Source organism: Crotalus tigris, unplaced genomic scaffold (genome assembly GCF_016545835.1).
Source record: "Crotalus tigris isolate CLP2741 ecotype Arizona unplaced genomic scaffold, ASM1654583v1 scf7180000024439.5362192, whole genome shotgun sequence".
NCBI classification, from domain to species: domain Eukaryota; kingdom Metazoa; phylum Chordata; class Lepidosauria; order Squamata; family Viperidae; genus Crotalus; species Crotalus tigris.
This window is the reverse complement of record NW_024100609.1, coordinates 756,701-778,159: the sequence shown is the minus strand read 5'-3', so window position 1 is coordinate 778,159 and position 21,459 is coordinate 756,701. Positions and strand designations below refer to the sequence as shown.

Below are 21,459 nucleotides of genomic sequence, written 5' to 3'. Positions count from 1 at the left end.
ACACAGGGCACCCTTAAAATAAAACAAGAAGGGAGAACAGTTCCAATTAAAAATTGTTGATTAAATCCTATGACTTTTAACCTACTGTTAATGAATTAGCCAAGCTGATTAATGAATTGACGTTTTGAGGCTATACTTTCTTATCTGGCTATCTGTGGATGATGTCAGCACATTCACAGTTCAAATAGCTTCAGTCTATTTCTAGTTCAAGAAAATGTCATCTGTCTTTAGAGATGGATCGTATGATCAATTCAATATAGCACACTGCATGCTTATTCATAAATCAGATTCTCCATCCTGTTTCCACAATAAATGTGACATTCATAAACAATTTTAGTGCATTTTACTTACAAAATGCCTAGCTGTATATTGTATATTGTACTCATTTCTTTATTTATTAATGTTTTGACGCACTTTTGTGAATTGGTTTAAAAAGGAAGCTCTTTGTAAAATTCAAACATATATAAAAAACAATGGATAATTATACTGCAATCAGCATGGCAGTCTAGTCAGTGAAGAACAGGTCAACTCCCATTGATAATCATAACATTTAATTCTTCAAGCAATTTGCATTACCAGCATAGGTAAGTATGGGATACAAAATATATGGAATGGATAATAACAGTGATCAATGATGAGAGCTGTGGTTTTCAGAAGTTATCTTTCCTTAATATAACAATTTTATTATAATTAAACAATTTATAATAATTTATGTTCACTTTGATCCATAAATTACAAAGGAACAGAAAATATGATAAGGATTGCTCTAGTTTTTCAGAGTCAGTTTCAATTTCATGTAATGTCAGGGGCACCTGAATTTTAAAAATAAATAAACTAATTAAAACTTTTTAGACATCTCAAGAGATCTTATATATTCTCCCCTGAAATCTCACACCATCTTTGGTAAGAGTATAAAGAGTATACAGAATTTACAAGAATTATCTGGCTTATGAATTATTCTTTTTTGATGTTCAGTCAAGTCATATCTCTTCATGACCCCATGGACCATAAAACACCAACCCTCTGTCCTCCACTGTCCCCTGGAGTTTGTCAAACTCATGTTCATTGCATCGATAATACTATCTAACCAGCTCATCTAAACATCTCATCCTCCACCGTCCCCTTCACCTTTTGCCCTCAATCGTTCCCAACATCAGGGTCTTTTCCAATGAGTCCTCTCTTCTCATTTGGTGGCTAAAGTACTTGAGCTTCAGCTTCAGCATCAGTCCTTCCAAAGAAGAATCAGGGTTGATTTCCTTTAGGATTGACTGATTTGATCTCCTTAGGGACTCTCAAGAGTTTTCTCCAGCACCACAATTCAAAAGCATCAATTCATCAGTGCTCAGCCTTCCTTAGGATCCAACTCTCATAGCCATTTTTATTCTTACTCTTATGTGGGAGGGGGGAGCTACCCACTAATGTTGAGGATGCGATGGGGATGGAATGGGACTTTGCCAGCCTCCAAAACATCAAGTAGTGTCAGCCCTTTAAGGCAGCCTAGACTAGAAGCCCAAACTATGAGTCATTTTTCTATTTATTTATTTAATTTTATTTAATTTTATTTATATTTTTACAGTATCTTATTCCACAATAACAGCATCTTGCATGACCAAATATTTTTCTCTCCTCCCTTACTTTTACTTTCAAGGAAACTAGAATGGATACCTTCTGAAATGCTTTCTACATCAGTTTTCTTCCTGTGGGCTGAGATTCTCTTGCATGATGGTTGTCTAATTTGTGGCTCTTTCTCCTGTCTCTGAAGGTCATTCCTACATGTAGCAAAATTAAATCACCATCACATCAGTGCCTTTTTATCAGATCTATGGAAATATCTAAATGACATAAGAAAACCAGTATGTAATCAACACTGTAAACATTTCAGATCGTGGGAAGAAGACTTTATTCTGTTTTAAAGCTAGACTATGATAAGTAAGTTCCATATAGCTCAGAAAAAGCTTGTTGGAAATATTGGCTGCTTTGGCCTCTGTTCCATTCAACCTTTGCCTGTGATGAATGTCTTTAAATAGTAACACTTTGGATGGATAAAGATTTCTAGAAGAGTAAGGAGGAAAAACTGCCATGTATTACAGAAATAGAACGTTGAATAGAAGGTCCAAAGTAACAAAAATAATACTTTTTCTTTATATGCCAAACCACCCAATGAATCAACATTTCAAATGCCTTCTCTTAGTGATCTGTTCCAGCAAGAATAATCTATCATTCCCCCACTGCTCTCCATGCTATGAAGAACAGAGTGGGGGAAAAGAGAAAAATTGAGGATGGGGATATCCACATGGGGTTCTCGTAGTGCACTATTATCAACAGATTACATTTAAGTTTTGTGGTTTTTAAAGGGGAAAAATGCTATTCTATATGGACATCAAAAAAGCTGATCACTTGATAAAGATCTATTTTTATTAAGCTTTCCTTCTGAATTTTTCAGACCTCCTTCAACTGGAGATTGACATTGTTAAAGGATTTTTGACAAGCTTTTTGTGATAATAATATAGATCACAATGAAAACAGCTTGAGACTGGACAAAATAAATGTTTTTTTAAATCTCTTCAATTTTCTAAAGATAGATTATATGATAATTTCAACCACTATATTGTGGTCTTTCACTTCACAGGACAAAGACCAAAGTTTAAGGTTGAAGTGATTGTTGTTGTTGTTGTTGTTAGTTGTGAAGTCGTGTCTGACACATCGCGATCCCATGGACAACATTCCTCCAGGCCTTCCTGTCCTCTACCATCTTCTGGAGTCCATTTAAACTCACGCCTACTGCTTCAGTGATTCTATCCAGCCACCTCATTCTCTGTCGTCCCCTTCTTCTATTGCCCTCAATCTTTCCCAGCATTAGGCTCTTCTCCAATGAGTCCTTCCTTCTCATTAGGTGGCCAAAGTACTTGAGTGTCAACTTCAGGATCTGGCCTTCTAAAGAGCAGTCAGGGTTGATCTCCTCTAGGACTGACCGGTTTGATTGCCTTGCAGTCCAGAAGACCCAGGGGTCTTCTCCAGCACCATAGTTCAAAAGCCTCAATTCTTTTGCGCTCAAGCCTTTCTTATGGTCCAACTTTCACAGCCATACATTGCAACTGGGAAAAACCATGGCCTTGACTATATGTACTTTTGTTGATAGGGTGATGTTTCTGCTTTTTAGTATGCTGTCTAGATTTGCCGTAGCTTTCCTCCCCAGGAGCAAATGTCTTTTAATTTCTTGGCTGCAGTCCCCCTCTGTGGTGATCTTGGAGCCCAGGAAGATAAAATCTGTCACTACTTCCATTTCTTCCCCATCTATTTGCCAGAAATTGAGAGGGCCGGATGCCATGATCTTGGTTTGAAGTAATTACAGATGTTAAAATCAGTAGGTTTAAATTACCTTACTTGGATAAAACATATTTACATATCTATTTTGCCATAAAATAGTGGTTTGAGAAGACTTAAAGGTATACAAATAGACTTTATTCAAAATAGCATCAAGGGTCTAACACTAACATTAAAAAGCATCAATACTATTTCTATCATTTTCTGCTAAAGTCCAACTTTTGCTTCCATAAACTGTCATAGTAAGTACCACTGCCTTTACTATTCTGATCTTTGTAAATCACATCACATCATATCACATCATCTGAGTATATTTTCCAAGGTCTACATGACTACTCTACCAGCTAGTCCGAAGCATTTTTTTTTTACTGCTTGTTCCTTTATTCTGGGTGGAATATATTGAATTTTAGTGTCATTTTTTTCTTTATGCTCCTTGATGTTTCTTACTAGAGCTTGCAATCCTTTGCATTTTCAACTAAATAGAGTACTGTCATCAACCTAGCATAGGCCCATCTTCTTCCAACCCTGTTTTCCTTAATATATACTCAGTATATAGGTTGAATGAATAAGGAGCCAGGTATATAGTCCTGTGTCAGTCATTTGCTAACCTGGAACCAGTTAGTTTCACCAAGTTCTTCTCTGACTGTGTCTTCCTGGTTTTGCATCAAGACTAAGAGATTCTGGGATTCTTATTTTCTTAAACACATTCCACAGTTTAACATGATCTTCATAAATGCCTTTTTATCATAAAGGCCTTTTTATCATCTTCATAAAGGCCTTTTTATTATCAATACCTACTAACTTCTTTTTGGTATTCTTTGTCTTTTTCCAATATCCAGCATGTATCAGCAGTAATGCCTCATATTTTGCAACCTTCACAGGGCTAAAAGGTGCAACTACCATAGGTCTGAGGGCCATGCCAGGAATTTTGTGTCTGGCAGAGGCTACATTGATCAGGAATTTGATGCTATGTCAACATTCTTTGAAAGAAATGAGGTGGAAGGAATTGATTGGAATTTGTACCAAAAATGCAATGCTGGATTCATAATCAGGTTTGTTTGCTTGTTTCTGGGGGAAAAAAATTAAAAGAAAACTCATCTCTTTTTGGAAGCTAAAGCATCACTCGCTACAAAATGTTAGTTTCCAAAATTCTGCCCATTGATCTACAAGAAGACTTCCAAATTGTAATTAGAGAAGTAAGTTAGATGAAAAGGAGTACAAAAAACCTGAGGATATTTGAGAACCTCTGAATATTTGAGATCAGTCACAGAGTTCTTCAATTCTTCACTGCGGTTCAATGGTTGTCAAAAAGGAAATGTTTTGAATTCTTTATAAGCTGAAGGGAGAACTCACCATTTTTGAAATATTATGGAAGTGATAACTTTCACTGAAGACTGGCATACCTTACAGATATTACTTAAACTGTTGAACACATAGAATCTGAAAGGACAAGCATTTCTAGCCAAACTAGAAGTTGCTATTAAAAAATACATCTTCATTTTCTTGACTTGATGAAGCTGTTAAAGACAAACCTCTGGAAAATAATCTCAGGTAAAAATTAGATCTTGTCAGGAAGATGAATTCAGATAATGTTTCCCAGATGTTGTGGCTGAAAATCCCATTTACAAACTTGTAAAGGAGCTTTTATCTCTCATATTTAGTCCTTGCCAGAGAATCTCCAAGAGGAGTTTTTGGAACTCCAACTTGATTAAGCTGCCAAATATAACTTCCAACAAATTACTTTGAAGATTTTTTTTAAATTAAAATACTTATCCTAAACAAATTAGTAGGCTCTATGTGTCATCGTTCTACTTTCATCAACATACATTTGCAACACTCTTTCCCCTCCCTTCTCCTGTGCTTATGGCTAGAAAAACAAAGCAGCACTACAGGCCTGACAATGAAAGTGCACTACGTTATGCTGTGTGCAGCTTCCGCACTTAGCAGAATTCAAAAGCTTGTGGCAAGCAAACAGCCTCAGGGTTCAGAGTCATCACAACATAAGCAAATTATGTTTGATTGGATTTTTTTTTATGAAGATCAAAGTACTTTATTCTAAATTTACAAATTGTTTGCTTTGATTTTGGTCATGAGATTTCATTCATTCTGAAATTACAAATGCCACTATTGAAGGAAGTGGGTTTGAAGGGAGCGTGACATTTTTAAGCCGTTGCAAAGAAGAGTCATGAATTAAGAAGGTGTTGAGAAACACTGGCCTAGATGGACAAATTGCAAATCCTTGTCAGCAGGCTGTAGAAACTGAGAGTTTTGGAATTGGCTGGTGAGTTGGGCAGCTACGGTAGGAGTGGAATCAAACTCCCAGCTATAATGCAAGCCTATATGGATGCAAGGTTTTCCTGAGCCTCATTTCTTAACCACTTTTGGTTGAACCCACTTTGTCAAGGACTTTCCAGTTGAATGGTAAGAGGCATTTTTGGGAAGAAAAGGACTACTAAATTCAGGCTCAGATAAGGCCAGCTTAACAGAACCTGTAGAGACACTGTTAAGCCAAAAGAAATTATAGAACATTCAACATTTGACTTTTTTTAGAAATATTTAATAAAGTATTTAGAAAACATATATTTAGAAATATTTAGTAAAATATTCTGCTGTCTGGTGTACCACTTTGGTATTCTCATCTTAAACGAACCAGTCCTGAATTCTACCCTCCTTCTCCCAATATTGTTTTTAAACTGTTGCTTTCTATTATTTGACTTTTTAGAAAGTACACTTCAAATGGACTACTTATTTTATATAGCAATTGTAGTTATATTTTTTTGGCCACACAATAAGCCTTAAGATGTGAAAAAGAATTTCTGTTCCCTTTTCTTTCTGGGTAGGTCTTTAATGTATGGCTTCTAATTTTTTTAAATTATTTAAATCACAAGAACTTAATTTTGTGTTTCTAACAAATTATAATGGTGATTGATTAATTGATTGATTGGATTGGATTGTTTGATTGATTCAGAATATGTAGTGGAATGTTATAGTTACTACACAATCCAATAATATATTCTTCAGTTTTCAAAAGTTCCAAACTTTGTATGCACGATGAAGTCCCTCAAAGTAGCACAGAGTCAATTTAATAAGGGTATCTGAGATGCCAGGAAAACAATTCTATAAAGACACAATTTTCTTAACTGTCTTTTGAGAGTTATTATATACAAATTAAATCTGTAAATCACATCTTTCACCTACAAAGAACTCAGGAATGGATATTTATTGATTCATACTTACAGATGCAGACACGTACATGCAGAGGAAACTATTATAATGCAACCAAATAACACAATAGTAAGACATATTTTTTTAAAAATTTTCAAAGCAATGTTATACAAAGAACAACCAAATTATTGGCCTTATCTCAAAAATCAGATTAGCTTTTACATTGCTTGACATGTCAGAAAGATGAAAATAGAAAAAAAAAATACTTGGCATCTTTCTCAGTCTTATATCATCAAATATATCATCAGCTGAGCTCTGTCTTCTCTGAGAAGCAATCATAACAGGATTTCAGTGAAATGGACCTCAATTTTTTTATAATAAAACTATGCAGGTCTCAGCATCCCAGTGTATTAAATCTTATAATTAACATGACAATATTAAAAATATCAACTTACTCCTGGATTCATAAAACTCCTTGTCACGATTCAAAACATATTCTCTTAACATTATCTTCATCGTCTGCATGTGCTAGAATGATTCATCTAACCAAATCCCTTTGCAGCCATTAGTTTATGAACACATAGAACTACTGGGAGAATGTGCAGTATTAACTCTGCTGCCTTAATGACAGCAATTTTCTCAAGTTAATATGCAAGAGGCTTGAATCCTGAAGGCTGGTAGTTCAAATACAGGCTTCTCCACACAGCTTAGGAAAGCCCGGCCAACTGCTGATTCCCATCAATCCATCCCTAGGGAATGATAAACTGGTCCTCCAGGTCCTTCAGATATCTATGAAGAAGGTTTCAGTTGGAGTCTGTTTCTTTTTCTGAAATAATAATATTATATGTTTTAGCCTCCAGTCCCCTAATCATCTTTGTTGCTCTTCTCTGTACTCTTTCTAGAGTCTCAACATCTTTTTTACATTGTGGTGACCAAAACTGGATGCAGTATTCCAAGTGTGGCCTTACCAAGGCATTGAAGAGTGGTATTAATACTTCATGTGATCTTGATTCTATCCCTCTGTTAATGCAGCCTAGCACTGTGTTGGCCTTTTTGGCAGCTGCAGCACACTGCTGGCTCATATTTAAGTGATTGTCCACTAGGACAATGCAGCAGAAAACTGAGGAGTTACGAATGCACAGCGCAGAGGCAGAATCAGATTTATGGCATGGTGGCAGAACCACCTTAGTAAAACTGTTCTTTCTTCAAAGTGAACAATGTGAGTCTTCAATAATGTGCATGCATATACAGATACACCCACACACACACAGAAAAAGAGAGAGAGAGCAAAAACCACCAAAGTTGTACAAATACTTTGAGAGAAGTTCTATGCAACCTAGGAGAGCATGTAGAGGTAGTCCTTGATTTACAACCATTCGTTTAGTGACCATTCAAAGTTATAACAGCATTGAAAAAAAAGTGACTTATGACCATTTTTCACATTTATGACTGTTACAGCATTCCCATGGTCACCTGATCAAAATTCGGACTGTTGGCAACTGGCTCATATTTATGATGGCTGCAGTGTCCCGGGGTCACATAATCCCCTTTTGCGACCTTCTGACCAGCAAAGTCAATGGGGAAGCCAGATTCACTTAACAACTGTGTTGCTAACTTACCAACTGCAGTGATTCACTTAATAACTGTGGCAAGAAAAGTTGTAAAATGGGGCAAAACTCACGTAACAGTCTCACTTAGCCACAGAAATTTGTAGTGGTAAACCGAGGACTACCTGTACTTAGCATCTCTGGACTGAGAGCCAGTTTGAGAGCGAGAAGCCAGGCAACTGGAAGTTCTAGTCCCGCCTAGGCATAAAAGCTGGCTGGGTGTCTTTGGGCTGGCCATGCTCTCTCAGGCCCAACTCACATCAGAGAGACATTGACGTGGGGAAAATAGAAGGAGGGAAGAATATTAGGTATAGTATGTTAGCTGCCTTGAGTTACTTAATAATAAAGGCAGGAAATAAATAAATAATATAATAATTCTCGCTTCAAATCACATCAACATCTACTAGGCTATAATGACCTGGGGAGGGGGGAAGGAGGAAGTTATCATCTGCTTGAGGGATTTGGATGCTGGCAACAGGGTCTTTTTATAACAGGAATGACAATGGGGTGTATGTGTGCAAAAACAGAGATCAATTCACAGAGAAAAGAAGAGGAGACAGCTAGGAGCAGCCACGCAGCCTGGCAGATGCTGATGTGATTTGAAGAGAGATGGTGAATACATGCTCTCCTATGTTCCATGGTACAGTACTTCTTTCAAAGTACAACCTTCATAGTTTCTGCTATGGGTGGGTGCCTGTATATGCCTAATTCGGATAAAGCATGGCCAAAGGGATGGAACTTGTGCAAGATCAATCTCAACTGAAGCTGGTGACCCAAGATTAGCAAGATAGAAATCTAAGCAGAGCCAAGAATTTTTGCCTATTATTTTTCCTGGCTACTCTTTAAAAAAAAGTGGGGGGTTTCGTCTAAATTCAGGCTCTTCTTTCAATAAAATAGAGCAATATAAATGAATTTGGCTAGATTAAAGCTTGATCCCTGTCAAATAAAATCCCCTATTCTGAAGGCATAGTTTCTCTAACTAGGGTATTTATATATTGTCCTTAAATGCTTTGTTTGTTTGTTTCTGGAATCACACAGTGAGTCAAAAAGCTACTTGTAAAGCACGGATGGGGAACGATGGCCCTTTTATGAGTTGTGGACTTCAACTCCCAGAATTCCGAGCCAGCCATGTTGACTCAGGAATTCTAGAAGTTGAAGTCCACAAGTCATAAAGGAGCCATCCTTCCCCACTTCTGATGTAAAGGTTCATAGAGCACAGCAGTTTTTCAGAACCACGAAAGACATCTAAGACACATTTCATTGTTATCACCACCGCCACTGGCCACCACCACAGTGTTTCTTCCATTACACAATATCAGCTGACATTATCTTCTTAAGGCCTTTAAATACAGTTGGCCTTTACTGGCAGGAAATTTACAGCACATTCCAAATGCCTGGCCATGTGGAGTGAGGTCTGTGTTAACAGATTCTGGAGAGAGATCTGAGAAATTAAACTAATAAACTAATCCACCCAAGAGAAGACATCCAACAAGAACTGAGAACTGCTGCTCTAAAACAGTGGGAAGAGCTGCCTTAAATTGCCTCAAGCTACTCCTTTAATTGCAACCTGGATAGTATTGTCCTAGATATGCAAAAGTTTGAAGGAGAGGTATTGTTTCCTTTCAATAAATCCCTCTGTCAAGAGAGCCAGTGAAAACAAAATAATCATGTCAATGGCAGAAAGTCATCCTTTTTTTGGGGGGGGGGTGAGTTGATTAAACAGAATCTACTGAATTATATGCCACAGATATTATAGCGTACAGGAACATGGAATATATTCAGAAGAGTTTTTCTAATAGCTCTGTTGACAGTCATGTTTGGCAGCCATTGTGCTGTTTCGTGAACTGTTTTCTTTTCCTGGTGATCCATCTATGAGTGGATTCCCAGTGATACAAGAAATGTTCCCATGTATATCTCCACTTATTACAAACAATGATCACCCCACAAACAAAGCACAGAAGCATGTGCAAATTGTATCTGATTCCCAGAAACTGCTTGGACAAGTCCCTGCAGTTTTCTTGGCAAGGTTTTTCAGAAGTGGTTTGCATTTGCCTCCTTCCTAGGGCTAAGAGAAAGTGACTGGCCCAAGGTCACCCAGCTGGCTTTGTGCCTATGGCAGGACTAGTGCTCACAGTCTCCTGGTTTCTGGTCACTCTAGGGCACAGGTGTCAAACTCGCTGCATCACATGACATGTCATGATATATGGTGACTTTTTTCCGCATTGCCAGAGCTGAGGTGAGCGTAGCCTTGGCATGAGGCAAATGGCCCGCAGGCCGGGAGTTTGACATCCCTGCTCTAGGGTAGCTCTTTTTTACAGTGAGAAGACCACCATGTAGCGTTGTTTTCACCATGCACAGCTATAGGAGAGGAGATGGGTCGTCATCTGATATTCATCTAGTGGGTGGTGCCAATTTGGGGAAGATTTCCACTGAGGTTGTTTTCTTGTTTTAAGATGCTAAACTTCTCTAAGGATTCAGTGCAACTTATTCTTTATGTGCCTTCTAGAAGCTGAAAAGAAATTATTTTGGGCGGAGGCTACAAAATAAAAGTGATTGTGGCCACTTGTAGCCCATAGGTTATGGGTTGCATGTCAAGAGAAATGGATACTTGTGATCTTTGTTATTGTCATCTGATAGCTTGGCTTTTGGAAGCTTCCATGATGAGGCAGATTTTTAATTTTTTATCCCAGATTTATTGCTTTATAATTAACTTAAGATGGTGAACTTCCTCCTATTTTCCCCATAACAACAGTCCTTTCAGGTGGGTCGGGCTGAGACAGAGTCAGGACTAGAACTCAAAGTCTCCTGGTTTCTAGGCCAACTGCTTAACCAGTGCACAAATGGACTCTGTTTTTTTCCCCAAAAATGTTCTAGAAGCAATAGGCCTCAATAGGACAAAAGCTTGATTGTGTCAGATTATCCTAAGCTTTTCACTAGAAATGGGCAGATACTAGGGAGTACAAAAGCTGGCTTGGTGACTTTGGGCCTGACATTCTTTCTCTTGGCCCAAACCACCTCACAGGTTTGTTGTGTGGAAAAGGAGGAAGAGAAAGGAGTTTTATGTGTGTTCACTGCCTTGAGGCTTATAAATTAATAAAAGTAGGATTAAAATCTAATGAGAGAGTGAGAGAGAAAGAGAGAGAGAGAGAGAGAGGTGTGGGGGGGGAAACCTATTCCTTCATATAGCAGGATAATTCACATGGAATATTATATACAAAATGTGTTTCTTTTAAGTTTTCATACAGCATAGCAAACCAGATCAAGAGCCCCCTAATATTTTCCTTCATCCCCTGGTTTTGCTTTTAAACTGGAAGAAAATGAAGGCAGAGAGTTAAGATGCAACCATCTGCCCAGCCTTTAGGGCTCCCAATAAGATGTCAATACTGCATTGTCTTCCTCACCTGCCACTACTTAAGAAGCAGGAAGGAGACTTGGGAGGCTAGTTCAATTCCAAACCTCAAGAAAATGAGTACAGCTGTTATACAGTAGAGCACTCCCCAAAAATGTTGACTGCAGCCATTCAGAATTTCCTTCTGCCATAACTTTAGTAGGTGGCAAGCCACTGCCTCAGTTTCTCTCCCATTCCAAACTCCAGCATTTAGAATAAAATGGTTTCTTCTACAGGCTTTTAGCATATCAGTGATGGCTTACACAAGGCAAGGTTACTTAATGCAAAAAAAGAAAAAAAACAAAACCTGGCACAAACAGTATAATGTTGTAGCCATGAATTGTGTGCAAATCTGCTTACATTTTTCTTTCTCCTTTTCTTGGAAGAGGATCAGCTTTGGTCACATATGGAGACGATGCACACATTTGTTCCTCCAAAGGCAGGTCATCCGAATCACTGTGCTAAGCACGGGATAGATGATGTAAGCAGTAAATAGAAGAGAGGAGAAAAATCAAGCCATGCTCTAAAATGCATTTTTCCTTCTCAAACTGTTTTGAGGACTTGATGCAAACTGCCAGGCTGTGGAGGTGATGTTTAAGGGCTCTCTACTAGGTTCAATTTCCCCCTGCTTTTATTATCCTGCTGTTGCAATTCACTACCCAGTCCTGACTGATAGCTTTCCTGCCATCTGTCTTACCATCTTCCTTATACTTGACCCCCTGGAATAATGTATCTCAAAGTGTCATCTTTTATTTTGTATCTGAGGTTTAAATAACTAACTCCCAGTTGGATTTCTGTGAAAGACAACTGTGGTGTATAATTCTTTCTGAAACCTCTCCCTGAGTGGTGTAAGATACTTGGAGAGCCACATTTCACGATATTTTGATTAGAAGCCATGGCATTGTTCTAGAGTTGCAAGGCCCACTTGCCCAATGCCATGGAAAAGCTAAAATTCATCATGAAGTGGCATCTCTCTTTCCCCCAAAAGCCCAGATTTTATATACGAATTCTCTATGAAAAATGGCTGAAGTAAATATGTTAACTACTGGGGTACTTTTTTGGAACGATGAAGGACGCAGTCAAAAATCTAACCCTTATAGCCCTCATTAATTTTGGTGGCAGATATAGATCTGTGAAATGTGATTGTCTTCTGGGATCCAATTGGAATGAAAAGGTCCAATATTTCTAGCTCATAATCATACTTCCAGAGGTATATTTTACTCAAGCAAAACCAAAACTGAATGTGCAGAAGCAAATTGGAAAGCTAACTTGCACTTTTGAATATGCCAGCAGCTTGTCACTTTATTTTTTTTTAAAGGAATGTAAAATTCTTGACACAAATCAGACAAGCAGACGCATCACTGCTTGTCCTTTTGGCAGACAACGGACACAATCTGTTCAAAAATTCACTACAAGCCTTGCAGAATGGACTGGAATCCACAAATAAGCTGCCTCAGAAATGGCAGCTATGCCTGTGCTTTGTAATCCTTTGGAGTTTCACTGTGTTCTGTGCTTCTCTCCTGAAGAAACACTCAGATAAACTTGAACCTATGAATATGACAGGGATAAGGCTCAGTTAGGCCATCTTGTGCTCTCTTCATGTTCTGTTCTTGGGCTTCCATCAGCCCTACCAATGTAGCCAATTGTGGGAACTCTGTCCAGGATCATAAGTGAAGCCATCTGGACCCAATTTCAATTTATTATGATTGGCCAAAGCCATCTGGGCCCCAAGGCAAACCTTTCCAGTGAGGACATATATAGCAAAATTGGTTACTAGGAAAGATGTTAATGGCTACAAACATGCTACTCTTTGGATGGAATAATGCAGCAGAAATTTGAGGCTGCTCTTTGACTCATGGTATAATGTTGTAGCAGGCATTCTGGATGATGATGAAGGAGGAGGAGGATAGATGAGAAAGAGAGAGAAAAAGAGACATACAGACAGATAATAACTACTAGTAATCACTCTAGTCTATAGACTTTGAGGCCCTGTCTCACTCCATTCCCAGCCCTAATGCTACATTAAGGAAATATGTAGTTCCTCTCTGCCTGTACACTGTCTAGTAGCAAACCTGGTTGGTTGGTTTAAATACTGAAGACTTATGGGCCCCAAGACAGGCATCACAAATAGGCATTGTCCCTGTATTGATTATATTGATGCCCTCACTGTAGACCAAAACAATTGGAGGTGCCAAGTTGCCTCTTCCTGAGAATTAATAGGACTTGGAGAAACTAGATCACTTGATTAATATATTATGGCCCTTGTTGGGCAAGAAATGTGGGAAGAGAACAGCAATAGCCATGAATGCAACCTCCCCAAATCTTTTTCCTCTTCCTTACAAAATAGCTTTTCAGTAAAATTGGTTGCTGAGTTGGAACTCATCTCACTCTTCAAACTGAACATAAATCTCTTGCCTTATAATGGATGAGTGACTATAAAGCTTTTTTACCACCATGAGCTAACCGCATTCCCGAATGTGTCCTATGGGAATTTCACAGAGTAAAATGCTTTGTAAAACATTATGATGTATGGAAGCAAACATACCTCAGAAGCTGAAGCAACCACACATGAGTCAGCCTTCCGGTTTTATGATGCAGGATCATAAGTATTGAACCCTCTAGCCTTGGGAAAGAGGTTTCAGGTCATATGCCCTGCACACAGTTGAGATATATCTAGTCAGTTTTTCTTGCATAAGAAATAAATCATAATAAATCAGAATCAAAAATAAAAAAAAACAGAATGTTTAATCAGAATTAAAATGATACAATATTCTTTCAACACAATTAGGGAACAACTGAGAATGAGAAGAGTAATTCAACCCTTCAAAGAAAAGAACCTACAGCATTGGACAAAATAATAAAACTAGATAAACTATAAAAAATACAAGTACAGCCAACTCTAAATGCAATAAAAAGAACATAATGCATAATTAAAAGAAAAGAAAAAACTAACCGCAGCACCTTTAAGGGCAGTTTCATGTATAGCGGGGTGTTATATTTAAAAGCCACTCTTGAATTTTAGTTAAATGAGACTCAACCTTTCTATCATGCATTGAGAGAATTTGACAGAAAATGAGCAGGTCTTTGACATTCAGTGCAGACATGCATCTTGGCTGTATTAGTCATGGGTCCAGGTGTAGGAAAGGGATCTCCATTTTCATTCTTATTAGAGAACCTGTGTCCCTCCTTACACTGGGGTAGCCTATCCCCATGCACCTGCATGCAAGTGTAAGAGGGCAGACTACCCCATACATTTGATTGCAAGTGGGTGATATCCAATCCAAAGGAAAGAAGCATTCATGCAACAAAGCTTTCTCTTTTCCATCTCCCTGAAGTCTAAGTCAGTGGTTCTCAACCTTTTTATACGGCGACCCCGGTCATAAGCAGGCGGCGCGCATGCGCGGCACCGCCCCCTGCGCAGCACGCATGTGTGACGCCACCCCCTGCGCAACACGCATGCGTGGCACCGCCCCCCACGCAGCGTGCATGCGCGGCACCGCCCCATGCGCTGGTGCATGCGCAGCGCACATGCGCGCCGGTGCCCCCTGCACCGGCTGGCGGAAAAAAATGGCGGATCGCGTTGTTTGGCGACCCCCGTGAAATGGTTGTTCGACCCCAAATGCTCTAGGTCACTCGCTTAAAGGCCTCTCAGGAAGGTTGGGTAGAAGTAGACTCATCTTTAAAGGACAGAGGAATGGCCTTGAAGGACCTTTACCAAGGCAGCAATCACATAAGTGTGTCTTTAGCCTAAGCCAGAGGTAGGCAACCTCAGCTCTTTTATGACACATGGACTTCAACTCCCAGAATTCCTGAGTCAGCCATGCTGACTCAGGAATTCTGGGAGTTGAAGTCCATGAGTCATAAAAGAGCTGAGGTTGCCTACCGCTGGCCTAAGCCAAGAAAATAACTTCTGAAAATGTCTCAGACAAGTTCCTTCCTAGTTCACACAAAAATAAAAGGAAGGAGGGGAAAACTTATTTAGACTTGCAAGGTTCTATTACTATAATTATTACAATAAAAGTAGTCCTGGCCTAGGAGGCAGTGTCTTCCTATAGGACTTCTAGGCCTGACATAATTTGACATTGTTAGGTATGTCTTAGAAAACTTCATGGAAAGGGAATTGGGAAATAGCCTTTCACAATATTAGATAGTCGTGGTTATGTAATATTCAATAGATCCCTCTAGACTCTTTGACAGGCCTTTGGCAAGATGTTACATGAAATGGTCATTAAGTTAATGTTTTCTTCTGTTCTTGGTGACTTTATGGATACCACCATGCAGTTTTCTTCACAACAATAACAAAATGACTTGACAAATGCTTTCTTCCAGAATGCTTTCTGACTTCTCAGTCTAATCTATTGCTCAGAGATTTTTGGTTGATCTCTCATTCAAGTTCTAGACCAGTGGTTCTCAACCTGTGGGTCGGGACCCCATTTGGGGTCGAACGACCATTTCACGTGGGTCGCCAAACAATTCAGTCCGCCATTTTTTTCCCCCTTTTCCTTAGCTGTGCTACTCCCTTTTATTCTTTTGGCTTTTGAAAGCCAATAGAATAGACTCTCTTGAATAGAGTCTAATTCTATTGGCTTTCAAAAGCCAATTGGAATTGTCCAGGCTGTCTCTGCCCTGCTGAGCCTACCAAAAGTCCCATTCTGCAAACGGTGCTGCACCAGTTGAGCAATCCTCGACTTACGACCGGTTGAGTAGTCCTCGACTTACGACCAGTTGGGGGTCACGGCATTAAAAAGGTTGAGAACCACTGTTCTAGACAGACCCATCATGCTCAGTTTCCAAGTCCAAAGAAAGTTGGCCAAATGCTCCTTTGTTAGAATTATATTTGTTGTTAATTATCGCTTTGAAACAAACACTGCCTAATAGGTTAAAAACAATAATAATTAATACTCAGCAAGTATGTGGTTGCTTCTTTGCTCAGTGCTGAGATGGAGATGCTTCCTGTCTCTACTTTTACTCTTTTGCCTTTACAAACATGACACGGACAGCTTGCTCTAATCTCTCCTTCCTCAAAAGCTAAATAAATGGCAATATTTGCATAAAATGGAACTGGTCTAAAAAAATAACATCCGTGCTTGCTTCCTTTCTGTGCTTTTCTGGCTAGATACAGCTTAGGCCTGGCTGTTAACATTTGTAATTTCCACCAGAACTGTAGCCCAAAGGCAGGCTTAAAAAAAAAAAAACGTTCATTAAATGACCTACCCACTTTATAATTTCCACTGGACAACAGTGTCTTTTGAAAATTCGGCTTGCAATGCCAGCCTCTGAATATGCCATCCAGGTAGCCAGAATCAATGTTTGTCTAAATAAAAAAACAGGGCTTTCAATGCAAGGAAGGTTACTTTTTAAGGCTGGAGAAAACATTGAATGTTTGGAAGGACAACTCAAGGTCTTTCTAAACACTAATTTCTTTATGGCCCTTTATGGACAGAGCATGTTGCATAAGGACTGCTCAGTTAGTCTACTGGAAGCTAATCTTAAATAGGTTCAGACTGAACAGGCTGTTAATTTTATGAAAAGTTTTAAAAAAAATGATATTCTAGGTGGCCCAGGAACAGGGAGACTGCCTTAGTAGAAAGAGTTTGGGAATTGTTTTGTCCTAATATCCTCATTCCAGTTCATGGAGTCCTGAATAGTCCCAGCAAGCTTGGTGGAGAGGTGAATAAACCTTTCAGCTTTCTTAGTCCAAATGTTCTTGCTCAAAAACTCAATCCTTATAGTTGGAGATGACCAGCAGCAGTAGGGAGGATGGAAGGATGGAGAAGTCTCCTGGAAATGACTGAAGTAAGAACCTCTTCAGAATTTGTGGCATTGTAAGGGTAAATGCCCATATTAGAATTTGTGGTGGGATCACAGTCCCATAAAAGTTGAAAGAAGCAGTTTATTTCTCATTAAGGAGCTCTTGCACTTATTAAGTTGATTATATTCAGGGACACCGTCTGCCTTTCTTCCTGAAAATGTGTCAACTGAATTGTGAAAGAGCCTAAACAGTTAGAAGCTGCTTTCTATTCTCAGATCATTGATTTAAACAGCTTCATCCTGTCCAAATCAGAGATACAAAATATGAGTCTTTATTTTCTCTGTTTACCTCACGTCTATATTCACATTTCGCAGCTATTCTACAGGTTCAATGCCCATTGAATTGCTTTTATTATCTTTTAAGATTTTTCATTATCTCTCTTTCTCTCTCACACACACACACACACACACACATTTATATGAGTATCCAGGATGCCATTAAACAAAATCAAGATGGAGGTCATGGTTATATAATCAAAGAATACTTTTTTTATATGTGTTGCTTAGGTGATGGAGATGAAAAGGGACAGAGCTGATTGCTTAGTCACAACTATGATCTTGATTTTTTTTAACTACCCTGCAGACACTTCTCTGTACATTATTACAGTTAGTTGCACAGTCAGTCAAATGTTTAGACTGAATTTGGCATTTTTATTCACCTATTGAGTTCTTCCCAAGTACCTGGGATAAGCAGATGTTGTTTGATGGTGTTAGAGGTGTTGTTTTCTGTTTGATGCGGCATTGAAGAGGCAGCAGGTGAAAAAACCACTTTCTTTATTAAAGATCAAAACAGAAACTAACAACCATTTGCTCCACCCCTACTTATACACTCAGCCTAAAGGCGGCAGCCAATAGGAACACAGTATTCTCCCACTTAAATGCACGTGGCCTGCTAACCGTTATTACACAGTTCTCAACGACTCAATTCTCAGACTTTACTCAATACATTACAAGAGGAATCTTTGCAGGACGTAAGCTGTTTCGAGTAAAACTGCCTTTTGCAACTGATCACTGGTGATTTTGTCAAGGCTGGTGGTGTTCAAATTGTACTCCAGCTGTTTTGGGATTGCACCCATGGTGCCTATTACTATTGGTACTACCTTTGCTTTCTTTTACCGTAGCTGTTCTATTTCTGTTTGCAAGTCTTTGTATTTTATTGTCTTTTCTAGTTCTTTTCTTTTATTCTGCTGCCTCCAGCTACTGCCATGTTCACAATGCAGGAACTTCTGTCTTTCTTATCAATAATTGCTAAGTCTGGGTTATTATGTGGCAGGTGCTGTCTGTTTGAATTCTAAAGTCCCACACCATTTTAGCTTCTTCATTTTCTGTTACTATGTCTATTTTGTGGTCCCACCGGTTCTTGCATGGAAGTAAGTGGTATTTCTTGCAGATATTCAAATGTACCATTGTGGCTACTCTGTCATGTTGTTGTTTGTAATCAAACTTTCTTGCAACAGCTACTGTGTTTTCCTCAAACTAAGACCTGGTCTTACTTTTTTTTTTTTTTTTTGCCTCCAAAAGAGGCACCATGTCTTATTTTTTGGGGGGGGTGTCTTTTCCACTCACTTTGCTGCAGCGGCCCTGACAGCTTCGCCCAGCCAGCCCACTTCTTCTGCAGCCAAAGGAGCAGCTTCATTCTGCAACTGAGAATGGAGCTCAGGCCTGCATTTTGCCATCAGAGGCCTTTCCAAAAGGCCACTGCAGCCAAGAACTGAGCTACAGATGGAATCCATAGCTCGGTTCTCGGCTACAGAGGCCTTCCCGAAAGACCTCTGACAGTGAAATGCAGGCCGAGCTTCATTCTCAGTTGCAGAATGAAACTGTTCCTTTGGCCGCAGAAGAAGTTGGCCAGTGAAGCAAGTGTCGATCCATGGGAGGCCTGGCTGCAATGATAAGCTCCATCCCCACCCTACCTTGATTTTTAGGCATGCCCCTTGCCCCAAAATTAGGGCTTATATTAGGCCCACCCCCAAAAATCAAGCTAGCACTTATTTTCAGGGTAGGTCTTTCAGGGAAACACGGTAACTAGATGACTTACTGTTTCTTCAGCTTCTTTGCAGAGGCACCATTTGCTGTCTGCTGCTATTTTCTCTATTCTGACTTTGTATGCATTTATTCTTGAGGCTTAGTCTTGAGCAGCCAGAATTAGCTCCTCTCTCTCTTTCTTCAATGTTTTTGCTCAATCATTACCAGGTTGTGTTCTGATCTGTTTTGTCTGCTATTTTTTTTTTTTTTTTTATGTATTGGCAATGTAATACTTTGCCTTGTCATGTCTCTTTTCTGTTCTTCACTTGGTCTTTCTTATAGGCTATTTGGTGTCTTCGGTATTCAGTAAGCCTTTATGGCCTACTACCTTCTATGCATCTTCTTTGCTGTCCTTCAGATATTCTCCCAGTGCCACTCCCATCTAATGAAGGTATGAGAAGGAAAGTCAAAACAGGTCAAAGAGGGATACATTATATTCTTTAAAAATAACGTGAAAGCAAAGTCATGCTTCTGACAATGAATCACCCTGGAAGATTATAATAATTCACATTAAATATGAATTAATTAATTAATTAATTACATATTAATAATAATAGATGAAGATTTTTTCACTGAAGATAAGATAAGATACCCTTTATTGTCATTTTTTTTTACTGTGGGCACAACGGCACACATCAAAAATGAAATTAAGTTGCCCGCTCTCAAAGTGAAACATATATGACACACATCTAAACATACTATGAACAACATATGTATAGACCCACACCCCTACATATACGTAGCAAATAAATATTAAATACTGTCCATCTTGAATATATAACGGAAAGAGGAAGCTTGAGAGTTCACAAGGTTAATGCTATATGGAATGAAACTATGGCTGAATCTGGATGTTCTGCTACGGATACCACAAAGCCTCCTCCCAGAAAGTAACAAGGAAAACAGGTCGTGAAGAGGATGTGTATTGTCCCAAATAATCTTACGGACCTTGCTCAAACAACGCTTCTGTGCTATGTCATGGATGGGAGGGAGGGAACTGCCAATGATCTTTTCGATCATTCTCACCACTCTCTGCACTGAAGGTTATAGATTATAGGTTATATATAATCTATCAAACTGATCTACTGCAGGTTGATAGATAGACCTTTTTTGATTTCCCAGTCTAAGGCTGAGAGAGAGAGAAACTGATATAAAACCTCACAGTTGGCTTCTTTGCCTATATGTATATGCAATATACATATATACATACATACAGGTAGCCCTTGACTTATGAATAAAAGGTGGTTCAAAGTCATGTTGGCCTTGAAAAAAGTGACTTTTGACATGTATTTGCACTTACAGCCATCACATTACCCCAGCAGACACGTGGTTTGTGACCTGTTTTGACAATTTCCAGCAAAAAAAATGACCAAAAACAAGTCCATTGGGGAAGCCGGATTTGCCTCAACATAGTGAGTCACTTAATGACCGTCATAAAAATTGTTGTAAAATTGACCAAAACAAACTATGATTGAAATTCCTGCCCCATTTCCCATTGTGGTTACAAGTTGATACTGTACTGTATTGCATTGCATTATATTGCCTTGCCTTGCCTTGCTTTGCATTGTATTGTATTATACTGTATTGCATTATGTTATTTTATGTTGTTATGTTACGTTACGTTACATTGTGATATGATACTATACAGTATTATTCTATTCTATTCTATTCTATTCTATTCTATTCTATTCTATTGTTTTGCCTGTGCACAGACAAATACATAATTTTCAAGTTCTTCTGAGCCTGCTAAAAGCTTTCTGATGTATGCTGATATATATAACTCTAAGAGATGCTGCATTATTATGGGTAGGATGATAATTATACAAAAGCCACAGCTATGGTTTATAATCCATATGATAACAAAACCGAATGATACAGGTTTCATCTTGTGTCTTGCAAGTTGCATTTCATTCTTAGCCTGGCATTTAGCTGTTCACCTTTGCCACCCCCTCAGCATTTAGGCTGAGGGGGTGGAGAATAAAGCACCCCTCCTGCTCAGCTCTCTGTGTCAATGAGACCAATTGCTAGATTGGTACTGGTTGGCCTCCTTTTTCCACGTATGGACTTACACATTAAAACTGTAATAATGTAATAGAAAAGGAAGCATTTCTCTTTGTTTTCAATCTCTCTTGTTCTCCAGAA

At 38.9% G+C, this 21,459-nt stretch overlaps 1 long non-coding RNA gene across 5 annotated transcripts in view; it reads right to left on the bottom strand.

Annotated features, from left to right (window-relative positions):
- Positions 1–605: 605 nt before the first annotated feature.
- LOC120302874 overlaps positions 606–21,459 on the bottom strand; it is a 92,623-nt gene continuing 71,769 nt past the window's right edge. For 3 of the 5 annotated variants that reach the window (XR_005555255.1, XR_005555252.1, XR_005555253.1), the window contains 5 exons: positions 19,334–19,702; positions 16,699–16,798; positions 14,030–14,136; positions 11,845–11,945; positions 5,937–7,315 (listed from right to left, as the gene is read on the bottom strand). This is a non-coding gene — a long non-coding RNA (uncharacterized LOC120302874). Of the gene's footprint in view, positions 1,770–5,936; positions 7,316–11,844; positions 11,946–14,029; positions 14,137–16,698; positions 16,799–19,333; positions 19,703–21,459 lie in introns of those variants that run through there. The other 2 variants (XR_005555254.1, XR_005555256.1) reach the window with 2 other exon arrangements.